General features: G+C 34.7%; 1 long non-coding RNA gene across 1 annotated transcript in view; it reads right to left on the bottom strand.

Annotated features, from left to right (window-relative positions):
- Positions 1-10,304: 10,304 nt before the first annotated feature.
- The window catches only part of LOC127511300 (uncharacterized), a 29,630-nt gene continuing 26,467 nt past the window's right edge, over positions 10,305-13,467 (bottom strand). The window contains exons 3-4 of the long non-coding RNA XR_007929982.1: positions 12,984-13,046; positions 10,305-10,890 (exon numbers count right to left, since the gene is read on the bottom strand). This is a non-coding gene — a long non-coding RNA (uncharacterized LOC127511300). The remainder of the gene's footprint in view (positions 10,891-12,983; positions 13,047-13,467) is intronic.

The raw sequence follows: 13,467 nt of genomic DNA, 5'->3' as shown, positions 1-13,467 counted from the left end.
GCTCAAATCACCTGCTTGTCAAACACTGTAAATGCAATGAGAACAACAAGTGTAATGACAACTTTTACTAATAACCAGCTGCTAATATTTTGATGAAAGTGTAATCTATTAAATATAATCTACATATCAATAAATGTTAAGCCTAAATGTATAAATATGAACCTACTGTATAATCTGTTTTGTTTTTTTTTGTTTTGTTTTTTTTATCTAATTTAAGTCCATTAACTCTCACTCTGACTCTCTTACCAGTGCACTGAACTACTGAACTAGATCTGATTGAGACACACTCAGAGATTTAGTTTGGATGTGTTTTTCTTTCTGCTAATTTTTCTAATTTTAAGTGTCCAAACATACCGAAAAACTGAGAAAAACATTAATGAACGTTATATTGTGTGAGTAAAGCTCATCCATACACGCGTAAAAGAAAACATGCGTCTCATTTCGGTCTTTATTTTGTGAATCAGATTATCATAAACATGAATCCGGCAAGTGATGAGAGAAACTGAGCTTTTGAAGCTCAAGAGTCAACCGAATCAATCACTACACAGAATGATTCACTGTTTGTAAGCGCTCAAATCATCTTAAACACCAACGACTCCTGCTGGTCAAATAGTGTAAATACAACGAGAACAAACAAACTTCTGCAAACCATCTGCTAATGTTTTCATGGAAGTGTTATCTATTAAATGTAATCTACAAATAAATAAATGTAGCATAAAATGTTTATTTTTATTTTGAGTATCAGGTCATTTAAGTCCATTAACTCTTACTCTGACTCTCTTACCAGTGCACTGAACTACTGAACTAGATCTGATTGAGACACACTCAGAGATTTAGATTGGATGTGTTTTTCTCTCTGTTAATTATTCTTATCTTAACAGCACAGTGTCCAAACACAGAAAAACTCCTGGTGATGAAGCGACAGAGATCCATGTGACACACTGTTATAAACATGGCTTTTATTAAACAGGAGAGTGAAGACAAGATGTCGTTTATTAAAGAGGAGAGTGAAGACGTGAAGATTGAAGAAACATTCAGAGTGAAACATGAAGAAACTGAGGAACGAACAGGTTGGTTTCATTCTCAAAGCTGAACTCAGTCATTTGATCCTTATTAACATGTCCAGCTCTACAGAAATGAATATTTTTGAAGAGTTACCTAATTAAAGTGCTTTTATTTGACATGGAGCGGATCACCTGAACATACAAATACTAATGCTGCTTCAACTTGAGAAGATCCGACTTCCATGTTGGGTACTTGGTATTACGACATGCCACGCATTAAATTAGGAAAAATAATACAGAAGTGGCCTAAAAGATCAATTATATTATTAATCCAGTGCTTCCATTCTGAATCTTCAGTTTTTCATCACCTAGTCTCCGAACTTTATATATATATGTATATATATTTTTTTATTCAGTATCTGCTTCTGATTTCAAAACAATGAAAACCATTCATTTCTATCATTTAATTATGCAACAGTTTACTGTCCCCCCAATTGGTGTTCTTAACCAAAATTAGACAGCCAGTAAAACTCCCGCCATGAAGAAGATGAGAGTCAGGATATAGCTTCTTAGCTCCGTTTAATAGAGTCTATTGTTTAGTATGTAGACATGAACAAAAGATTGAAACTAAGCACAAAATATAAACTAAGATGAAATTGTCTCTTTTACAAACACTAACAAAGCTTAAAGGGATGGTTTATAATGATTTCACTTTTTTAACTTTAGTTAGCGTGTAATGTTGCTGTTTGAGATATAACCGTAATTAAACTAAACTATACCTGTTCTATCTTCATGCAGCATATATTCTCTAGCTCTGTAAGCATCTTACAACAGTTCCCACACGAGCAATTTATAGATTATCATAACAGAATATGCTAATGAATGACTTTAAGATAGTTATCTTCACATCAGCTACATAAATTCATCAATTAAACGTTCAGAAACTTCCTTTTGCGTTCTACATGTTGTCACTTCTTCTTTCACCTGCCAACAGTGTGGAAAGAGTTTCACTCAAAAAGAGCATCTTAAAGGCCACATGAGAATTCACACTGGAGAGAAGGCTTTCAGCTGCATATTGTGTGGAAAGAGCTTCACGGATAAAGGAAACCTTAAAGTCCATATGAGAATTCACACTGGAGAGAAGGCATTCACCTGCCAACAGTGTGGAAAGAGTTTCACTCAAAAAGGACATCTTAAAGGCCACATGAGAATTCACACTGGAGAGAAGGCTTTCAGCTGCCAACAGTGTGGAAAGAGTTTCAGCCAAAAAGGAAACCTTAAAGTCCACATGAGAATTCACAATGGAGAGAAGCCTTTCACCGGCAAACTGTGTGGGAAGAGCTTCACAACAGAAATAAACCTTGGGTATCACATGAACATTCACACTGGAGAGAAGCCATTCACATGTGGTCAGTGTGGAAAGAGTTTCAAACATAAAGTAACCCTTAATGGCCACTTGAGAAATCACTCAAGAAGTGTGGAATAGTTTCCTGTCTAAACTGACACCTAAAAGGACACCTGAACAAAGTACAAAGCTAGAACTAACAGGTAAATCTAAATAAGCACTGTCTAATAAGACCTGTAGACAAGAATGCTCACACAGAAGATACATGCAACGAACCAGCAGAGACATGAGGGAAAAGAGTACAATATAAAGCGACCAGAGCACATGATCAGGTAAGCACAATTAGTGAAAGAGAACTAGACAAGGGCTGCATCCGAAAACTTAAAAATGCTGCCTTCAGAGGACGCATTCCAAGCTAGGAAGGCATCAAGGCATGTCCGAATCCAAAGTTAGCTTCACTTCCTGTCTCATGAGATGCCTTCATCTGATTTATTTTTGAAGGCAGCATCGATGTATCCTTCGCTGCCTTTGAAATCCCACAATCCTGTGCTTTCCATTCGGTGACAGTTGAGCTAAAAATAAAAATGGACTTATGAAAGTTGCAGTTAGTGGTCAGTTTGTGTGTAAATGTACTATTTTGATCATTGTTTTCCACTTTTGATGTCATTTCTAGTGAGAAACCACTATTGTAGTAATTATTTGCTTAGTTATCATCAAAGCTTGCGCTATTTTGGTGTAGATTATTAAACCATTATGCTGCCTCAGAAGTCTGTCCAAAATCAGTTTCGTGAGGTACCATTGTGCACAAATGCTGCCTGCAAAGCTATTGCCTGATAGGGCAGTGAGGCAACAAGTCAGCTGCCTAGGTTTTTGGATGCAGCCAAGGACTAAACATGGGTATGTGGTAAAGGGAAACAAGGAGGCGAGACAAGGGGAGCACATGGCTAACACAAACAAAGACTAAGCCATGTGCTCAGGCACAAGACAAACAAAGAAACATTGAACAGAGACAAGACAGACAAGGACCCTGACAATCAGTGTTCAAATGTCTTATCCTCATCTCTTTGGCTTTTTTTTTTTTTTTAAATTACTCGTTATGGTACCATATACATGCTATATGTGCAATATCATTTGTCATGCTATACGTGCAAATAGACGATGGCAGATACAATTCTCCAGTGACAGTCCTCCTCTGTACTTTCATTTGGCAACATTTCATTCATGCCACCACGACAAACTCGGAGGTACTGGATATGAGATGAGAGGAATTTGATTTGTGCCTTCTTGCTTGAAGCTTGCTCTCATGTTTGACATCAAACTGTTGACCACTGCCGTGTGTGTATTATGTGTCCTGTCTCAAAATGCATCGAAAACTCCCACGCGACGTTAATAGTGTGATTAAGTATGACATTGTGGGCTGTAAATTAAAGTGCTTGTTACCCATTTGTTTCATGATGTTACAGAGTAAGTACAATAAAAAAACACAATCTGATATCACTGACTCTGAAACCTTTATTTGAAAAACAACTTAATTCAAAACAGATTTACAACACTTCTTATTCATTTATTATTTATCAACTTTTTAAATTTTAAATACTAAAGTCCTGACAGAAAGTAGCATACTTTGTCCTTTTTTGTTTCTCTTGCATGGCATCCTCCTCTTCTTCTTTTTCACACTTTCCACTGATGAATCTTAAGAAGTTTCAAGTTTAATTTATTTCTAGAGCACATTTAAAAACAACAGTAGTTGACCAAAATGCTGTACATAAAGGGTCATAAAACAAACAGCAATAAAAGGGTACTGTACAAAGAATTGTACATTACAAATCAGAAAAAACAAACATCAAAACAAAGAGAAGAAAAGACAGCTCTCAGACTGAATTAAATTAAATTTATTACCATTGTCTGGTTTAAAAAATTAAACCAGACAATGGTAATAAATTCCAGAATTTAGGGGCAGCTACTGCAAAGGCACGATCTCCCCTGTGCTTCAGTCTTACTCTAGGGACGGTCAGCAGCATATGGTCAGCAGATCTCAGAGTCCTTGATGGGACATGCAATTGTATAAGGTCAGAAAGGTAAGTTGGGGCTAGGCCATTTAAGGATTTATAAGCAAGCATTAAAACCTTAAAATCAATCCTAAAATGGACCGGAAGCCAATGTAGGGAAGCCAATATGGGGGAAATATGTTCTCGTTTACGTGTTCTTGTTAAAAGTGTGAGAGGGAGGCCTGGTTGACACCTGCATAGAGGGCATTACAATAGTCTAAACGAGATGAAATAAAAACATGCATAAGCCTTTCAAAATCATTAAATGACAAAAAAGGCTTAACTTTAGATAAAAGTCTTAACTGATAAAAACTTGACCTGACTACAGAGTTTATCTGTTTGTCAAGTTTAAAACCCATATCCATTATTACCCCCAGATTTTTAACAGTGGATTTAACATAGGGAAGCAAAGGGCCTAAATCAATGTTAGAGACCTTAAACAGTTTGGGCCAAATATCATGATTTCAGTCTTGAAAAAATGTAAAAAAATTTAGGGCCTTCCAATCTTTGATGTCTTTGGGGCAGTCAAACAAAAGTTTTAAAGGACTGGCATCTTTCCTATAGTATCTTTTTTTTCCTCGTCTCTAGAAATAAATGCGTACACACAAAACCACTGAAACTGAATCAAAACAATGTAGTGTAGTATACATGCCAGATCAGTATGTGGCACTGTAATTTTGCCACAGAGATTCACTAAAAATGGAGAATAAGACTTGGAGCATGTGCATAAACCTTGCATGCTGTATACAAACTTTAGTAATGCTTAGAAAAAAGCTTTAACTTTAGTAAAGCTACTAGGCTCTGTAGCTTCTGCGGCTGCTGCTAAAAGACCAGTTCATAAACATGTTTTGCCGGTCAGCAATCATGAGTTCAATTCAAATGAGGTCTGTTTGAGTTCAAATTTTGTCTCACATCCTTTTTCCAGTAAACCAGCAGTTTACTGTTGTCTCATATCCTTTTTCTAGGTAACACAGAAAGTAAAAAAATAATGATATCCATTTTAATATCCATGTAGATAATGAAAAAGATACACTGGAGTTGGCATTTAGAGATATTCTAAACTCTATTGGAGTTCAGCAACACGTGTCAGGACACACTCATTGTCGTACTTTAGATCTAATATTGTCACATGGAATAGATATCGATGTCGTTAAAATTTTGCAGCAGAGCGATGACATCCCAGATCATTATCTAGTCTCGTGTATACTTCATTTAGCCAAGGCTGCAAAGCTGACTCCCTGCCACAAATATGGTAGAACTATCATTTCTACCACTAAAGATTGCTTTATAAATAAAGTTTCATCTCCTCAGCATAGTTCTAGAGATTTTTTAGTGGAGAGAAAGCATGATTGTGTACAGAAAGGCCTTAAAAACTCTTAGAAGAAAACAAACACAACCCTAGGTATTTATTTGCTACAGTGGCTAAATTAACGAGAAATACAGCTTTAACCCCAGACGTTTCCAAACAGAGCAGTAAGGACTTTATGAACTTCTTTACTTACAAGATTGATAATATTATGGCAGGAACACACCAAGCCGAGGCAGACGAACTAGTGGCGAAGAAAGCAGACTGTGTGGTTGGCTCACGTCGCCAGCGTCCGGGTCCAAAGTTGCCCTGACACACCAAGCCGACACTCAACAGTCCGTTTATTGTGATTCGATCAAAAACTTACTTTAGCTCGATAATAAGTTTTTCCTAGAGCTGCTGTAAAGCCAAAACAATCTCTGTCCATTAATTTTCCTATTATCACTGTGAAGCTGCTTTGAAACAATCTGTATTGTAAAAAGCGCTTTATAAATGAAGATGACTTGACTGAGTGAATTTATAAATGAATATGTACATAGAGGGGAAAAATAAAAATGCAATATAATAAAACACAAAACTGAACAAAAATTAATAGCAGTATCAAATTTTGAATGATTTGACCCTTCAAGAACAGTAAATTGAGAAAAAATGGAAAGAAAAATTAACAACGCAAAATGAAACAAAGCACATCACATTCAATGTTTTGAACTTCCCTTTTAAAACACCAGTTCCTTATTATATTTGTGCTGTTCCAACCACTTATTTATTCCCTTATATCAGTGTGCTATGTGCTTTTTCATCAGATTTACATGACGAAGGAAGCACTTATCAAAAGGTATGGGAAAGGCCACAGTTTTGTTTCACAGCTAAGTTTTATCCAGGGTGTTTGAATTGCGAAATGAGAATAGAAACTTCCTGGAGCAAGAGGGTAATGAACTTGCCAATAAGTTCAACAATAACAACTTTCTCATGAAACTTGCATACCTCAGAAACTCAATGAACTAATTTTGCAGATGCAGGGCACCAACACCCACCTTCCCCAGCTGGCAGATAAAATCACATCGTTCACAAGAAAACTGGGGATGTGGGAGCAGAGAGTGAAAGAAGGGAATATCACCATCATCTTGAACTCAAATGAATAAATGGCTCTGGTGTACTTTGCATCAGTTGTAATAACCATTTGAGTTGAGCACTAATAAAACAGTAGCCTACCAGTCATTGTAACTACCATGTAAACATTGTAACGTGTTGTCTCTAAACTTAATGAAGTTTATAATTCTCTCTCCAAGCTAAACTCAAAAGTCGGCAGCCCTGTTTAGCTATAAAGAATACATAATACAGAAATCCTCTCTTCTGATCTATTGTGAAAGTGTGTTGATTTTTAAATGCCATGTTTTCCACTACTCTGTTTGTACAGTTTCTAGATGAAGACTGCTCTCTGAGTGTGTTTGTTAGCTCTATCGCCAAACAATTCAACAATCCAGATCCAAAATTCCTTAATTCTCTACCCTCCTTTTTAAATATTAAACATACATAACTAATTTTCTTAGGTAAATCAGACATGATATTATGTAGTTCAGTTGATGTTTATATATTTTAACACAACAAATTGAAAAAAAAGAACAAGAGATTTCTTTCAAAATTAACAAAAACCTTCACTTGATGGTGTTAAATACTGATGGAGTTGACAAATACTGACGGTGTTGACAAAGGTCTAGCTGGGGCCAAAATATATATTATATGCGAATAGAATCATGAAATTAGAAGAATTCCCCATATGCAAAAAAAAAAAAAAAAACATATTAAATCACATTATATAGACTTTTAGAGAGCACTTGTCAACCATCAGACATAAAACCTGATGGAGTTGATGTCTGACAGAGTTGACAAAACTGAATATTTTTCCACCTTAACCATGTGTTGTACAGTGGAGCAATTTTGTTTTCTTTCTCAGTTGTAGCTGCCTTAATAAACATATCAAAAATGCCAAGATTTATCGAACAACTATTTACAGAAATTATTACACTGGGATGATGGAGTTGACATGTTAAAGCTGTGACCGCAGAGACTTCAACACTGTTTGCATAAAATATAAAAAAAATATAAAAAAATATATATAAAACTGTGTCCTACTGTGAGATCCACAATGAGCAGGAAAAAGGATAGGGGTCCTCATATTTATTCAAAGTTATAAAAAATCCTGACGGAGTTGACGCAAAGTGAGGACAACTTTGATAGGCTTTTTTTTTTTGGAAAATATAATTCAAGACTTACTTTTTGTAGTGTTTGATATATTACAGATATCTGCCTTTCAATTTAAATGTATAGTTGGTAACACTTTACAATACTGGTGCACTAATATGCATTAATTCATGCTTAACTAATGCAGATAATCATGTGTTAATGTATGACTCATGAAGAACTAAACCATTAATTAATGATTACTGCATCAGCAACTAATAAAGATTCTATGTGATTAATAGATTATTAATTAAATGTGTCATAATTTATTAATTTCTTAATAACATATTTTATTAACTAAAAGTGTAAGTTAATGTGTTAATTATCACAATGGGTTGAAGCCATGTACTTCAACTTCCAGTTGTCTGCTTTAATTAATCATTAACTAATGATTTGCAAATGTATCATTATGTTATGACTTTACTTGTTATGTAAGTTTATGTTGTGTAACGTACACCCTAGTCTGTATGTCTCCTGCTAACTGGCTAACTCACGTTTCTGTAGTTCTGCTATTCAGATGTGGGTCCAATATTGTCTAAAAATGTGTCGATTAATGTAGCTTGTCTGTCTTATTACTTGGAGTAATGATCAAGGATGGAGCACGACTTTTGTTTAAAAGTGTAATGCATTATCAGCTATTCACGTTTGTGCTCGGCTAACGTGGGAGTTTACAACATAGCTGTGGGCCCGGTTCGCTTACATAACTGTAAAACAAACTGTTTTTATTAGTACAATAGAGTGGAGCTCTATCTGTATTGAAATAGGATGTTAAGATGCTAGTCCTTGCTAACTAGTTGAAGTATTCTCTCTGTAAACAGTAAACACCCACTGTAATGTCAAACAATGATATAGCCATTTTTCTTTGTTAATAGTTATGACGAAAAAAGTCTGTACACATCTGGCCTAAATGTTTATATTCTGTTGGAGGTTTTCAGCTTCGCTTGGCATTCTGATACAGTTCCCACAGGTGCACCTACATAAAGTATAACAGTGACACTGCTATCACGTCTTATAAATAACGCAAACTAAGGTAAAACTTACCATAGAGAAACGTCCTACTCCAGTCGTGATTGCGAATCAGTTTCTGGTTAATGGACTACTTCAGACGTTTCAGCGTCGGACTTGGGCTCGAATTGATACGGTAAAATCGATGCTATCTTTTCTTTCTATACATTGTATAAAATGTCTTGCGAATTGATTGCTGTCATTCAGTTATAGCAATGGACGAACGGTGCGCGCAGTAGAACAGTCACAAAGGATTGGGCCATCTGACAAATCAGTGCAGTGTAGACTCACGGAAAGGAGGGGTTTAGAGAGACTGATTCTTCAAACTGCTTCTAACAAATAATTTACAAAACATTGAGAACTGAGGTGAAATTAAATGTATATGAGAAAACAAGTGTTTTTTGACCTTGCATGCATGTAAACCTGTTGTAGGAGACTCCCAAAACAATATTAGGAACCTTAAAAAAAGGCTTAATAGGGGCACTTTAAATTACATGTGTTTCCAAGTATACAGCATGTATTTAAATAATACTAACAAAATTATTTAAAAATATAAGCAATGAATGTCCTTCCAGATGTCCTTTAGATGTAACTTTTTAAGTATTTTTATTTTGATGAATTTATTTATTTTTAACATGAAGAGGGCTTTTGTGTGTAGGACATGTTTTGTCCCTTATCTCAAGAATCAGAATAATATAACTGATTGTGTTTGGCTGAAAGATATACACATTATCCCAATGATGGGATAATTTTCATTTTGGGGTGAACTATTAACCTTTAACCTTAAAAGTTGTTGGACAACTAGTCAATTAGATGACGTTTATAGCACCTCCCTAGTCAGTCAAAATAAACAAATCCATCAACTTTGTTTTGTTTGTTTTCGTTTGTTGATAATATTATTACTTTTCTTGTCCATTTTTGGTGGTTTCGAGGCAATGTGTGTATAGATAATGTCTTTTTCTTCTGGCCTTTCTTTGTTCTTACTGTGTTCCAACCAGAAACGGTTTGGTTCACACCTCGGTCTCAGGCATGGAGGGCTGAGGTGAACAAAGGCAACTCGTGATGAGATTAGCCTGTGATCAATGGCTGTTGATGTCATCTTTCCTGCCCTCCACCTCTGGCAGTCCTGATTACAATGGTCCTTTAGTTGTTGTTGAGAGTCCTATCACATCATTTGTCTTAACCACAGTGGGGCAAAAGGATTCCTGTTGTGACGTGTGGACTTCTGGTGCCTATCTGATCTTTTTTTTTTCCCTCGTCTTAAGAAATATCTGCATACACAAGAAACCACTGAAAGACTCAAAACGATGTAGTATACATACCAGATCAGTATGTGGCGCTGTAATTATGCAATAGTGATACACTAAAAACAAAGAATAAGACTTGGAGCATGCGCATAAAACTTGCGCGCTGTATACAAACTTTATTAAAGCTTAGAAATAAATCTTTATTTTAGTTAAGCTACTAGGCTCGGTAGCTTCTGCAGCACGAACACAAGCATGTAGTCCGCTGTTGTTGTTGTTGTTGCTGTTTTGTGCTGTTAGCGGTGTTTGACTAGGGTCAACACGTGGGGTGATTACATCATCGTTTCACAAAATATACGGATTGGCTGTACACATGAAAACGCAAAAGGGCGTCATTTTCAGATTTATCCACTCTGGGACCCGGTTTCAGAAATTCTGAGAACGCTGGATCTGTCTGGACGAAACAGCTATACGATATAAAATTTTTGCGTATACAGCTGAACTCGTCTCCGTGTGGACGGGGCCTATGATAGTAAGTAGAAAAAATTGAACTATAATTTTGTGATGTAACCCTGTGATATAAGTCTCATAGTTTCGGCTTGTGGTTTTTAACACAAAATATGTTTTTATTGCAGATCTTGTTGAGTCTCTTGTGTGATTGCTTTGGTTCAGCGGTTGAATTCATCACTTCAAGTGCCTGAAATGTATGAAAAAGACAAGTTTTCCAACAACTGACTTAATAGTTCACCAAAAATGAAAATTATCCCATAATTTACTCACCGTCAAACCATCCTAGGGTTATATGACTTTCTTCTTTCTTCTTAAATAATGTATTATTAAATAATAAACTAACTTTTAAAACATGTTTTGTCCCTTATCTCAAGAATCAATGATTGAAAAAAATATCCTGGCTCTTCCAAGCTTTATTATGGGAGTGAATGGTAACTGAGATTTTGAAGCCCAAAAGTGCATCCATCCATCATAGAAGTAATCCATAGCCATGCGGTTTTGTAAGAAAAATATCCATATTTATAACTTCATAATCTGTAACAGATATAGTCTGCCGCACGTGTGGCGATATAAACTTCATTTTAGAGAACTTCAAGTTTAGAGACAACATGTTACAATGTTTGCATGGCAGTTACAATGACTGGTAGGCTACTGTTTTATTAGTGCTTGACTCAAATTTCACCATTTCTTTCACCAATTCATAAGCTTTCGATTTGCTTCCGATCTTGATTCAATATTGATTGATTTGGATAAATATCAGGTACAGTAGCTACATGTTAATTTTTCAAAGGAAAAAATCTTTCTCAAACTAATGTTTTCAACATACCAGGACCCTGTCAGCTGGTATTATTAGGGTAACATGGGGGAAGATTTAAGAACAATGTGTTCACTTTTAAACTAACATATTTAAATATAAGTTTAGCATGTGCAGGATGATGATGATGCATCAGCCAATGTGTTATTAAAGGAAATAAATAGAAACATTTGCTAATTTAGTTGTTATAGCACAAAATGTCAAAGATTAAAAAAGGGGTTAGAAGCCACCCCTGGTTAAACTTTTAAAGAATGTTTAAATGGATTTTGAAATAATTCTTATTAATATTTATTGTTTTTAAAGTGTTATTAATGTAAAATATTAAATCAATTATTCTATTTAAAATGTTTTATTTTGACAATTTAGTTGAATAATTGAATAAACCACTGACAGACAAAGCAAAATCCCAGTAAAATAGATTTATCTGAAAGGTAAAATTATACTATGACTTATAAAAAGGCATATGAATATTTACATATTTAACTGCCCATATTTTAATTGAAGATATGTCATATGATATGATATAAGAGTAAACAATTGTTAATATTTTCTTGCTAACTAATGGTAAATGTATCATGACATTGTTCTCTAGCTGTTTTATTCACATTTTTCGGCGGTTGAAACACTGATTGATCGATTACGTGATAAATTCCAGAAAGTTTTACTTTCCACATTCCTTCTGATGTTCATTTATGTTTATTTGGCGCTGTAACTAGTAATCAGGAATCCAAACTTGTCACCTTTCGCCAAAATTTGCCATATCATTTGCATGAGTTTTTAAGCATTGCGGTTTAAAACAAGTGATTTTAAGCTTTTGAATCGCAGTAAGCAGCGAAAGAATAAGAGTAAATATATTTAATTTACGCAATGACGACTATGCAGTGTTTTTATACATTTGATTAATTCATACAATGCTTATAGCATTTATTATTTATTTGTTCTCCTGTAAAAAAAAAAAAAAAAAAAATGTTGTCCTATTGCTTGTAATTAGTTTCCAGTTCTTATTTCATCACTAACTGTTTACTTGTCTTCAGTGAGTTTGAGTTTTATTTATTTAGGCTTGTATTTTTTTGTGATATTTACATTGATGACAAGAATTGTGAAATTTCTATGGTATCAAAAATGTTGGTATCATAAATTCCTTATTTAAAGCAAAAATAACTATATCGTGATATATAGCCTTTCATTATCGTTTATTGTCATATAAGATTTTGGTCATATTGCCTACCCAATTAAGGCATCTGTTAAAGAAATGTTATGATAAACTTTATATATTTCAGTAATATATCAAGCTTGGAACTGTTAATTAGCCTGCTATACACAGTTTGTATAACACTACTAACATTACTATTTTGCCAACAAATGCAGCTTTACTATCATAACTACAACATAATTAAATAGTTTGTGTATTTTTTCACACACAAGATATTCTGTTATATTCTGGTTTGAAATTAACACCCACCAACCTGTCAAATATGTTGGGGTCTTGTGATTTTGTCATCTTTTTCACCCCTGATGAGTTTGCATCCCTGAGTAATAAACAGGAAGAAATGATCAGATCTGTCATGCCACATTAAAGAGTGTCAAAACAGTATTTATTGTTTCAATTTTTTTGTAATAAAATTGACAGAATTTAAAAGCTGAGCAAAAATAATTCCTGTATAAAGATAATGTTTGAATTTTATCTATAGTCTTTACAAATTAATGTAATGTTATAGTTCTTAATATTTGCATTACAACAGTGTGGCATAGTCCCTCTGATAAATGTGACAGAAGTGGAAAAAATGTGTAAAGATTTGCACATTATCACATATAGTAGATGGTTAATACAACTGATATAAAGCACACCAGAGCTGTTGCTTTATTTGAGTCCAAGATGATGGCGATAAGTCTATATTCTGTATAGTCTATATAACTGTGGCCTTTCCCATACCTTTCCGATAAGTGCTT

Source organism: Ctenopharyngodon idella, chromosome 4 (genome assembly GCF_019924925.1).
Source record: "Ctenopharyngodon idella isolate HZGC_01 chromosome 4, HZGC01, whole genome shotgun sequence".
In the NCBI taxonomy this organism is placed as follows: Eukaryota; Metazoa; Chordata; class Actinopteri; order Cypriniformes; family Xenocyprididae; genus Ctenopharyngodon; species Ctenopharyngodon idella.
Note: the sequence above shows the minus strand (reverse complement) of the source record. Positions and strands in the feature narration are given on the sequence as shown.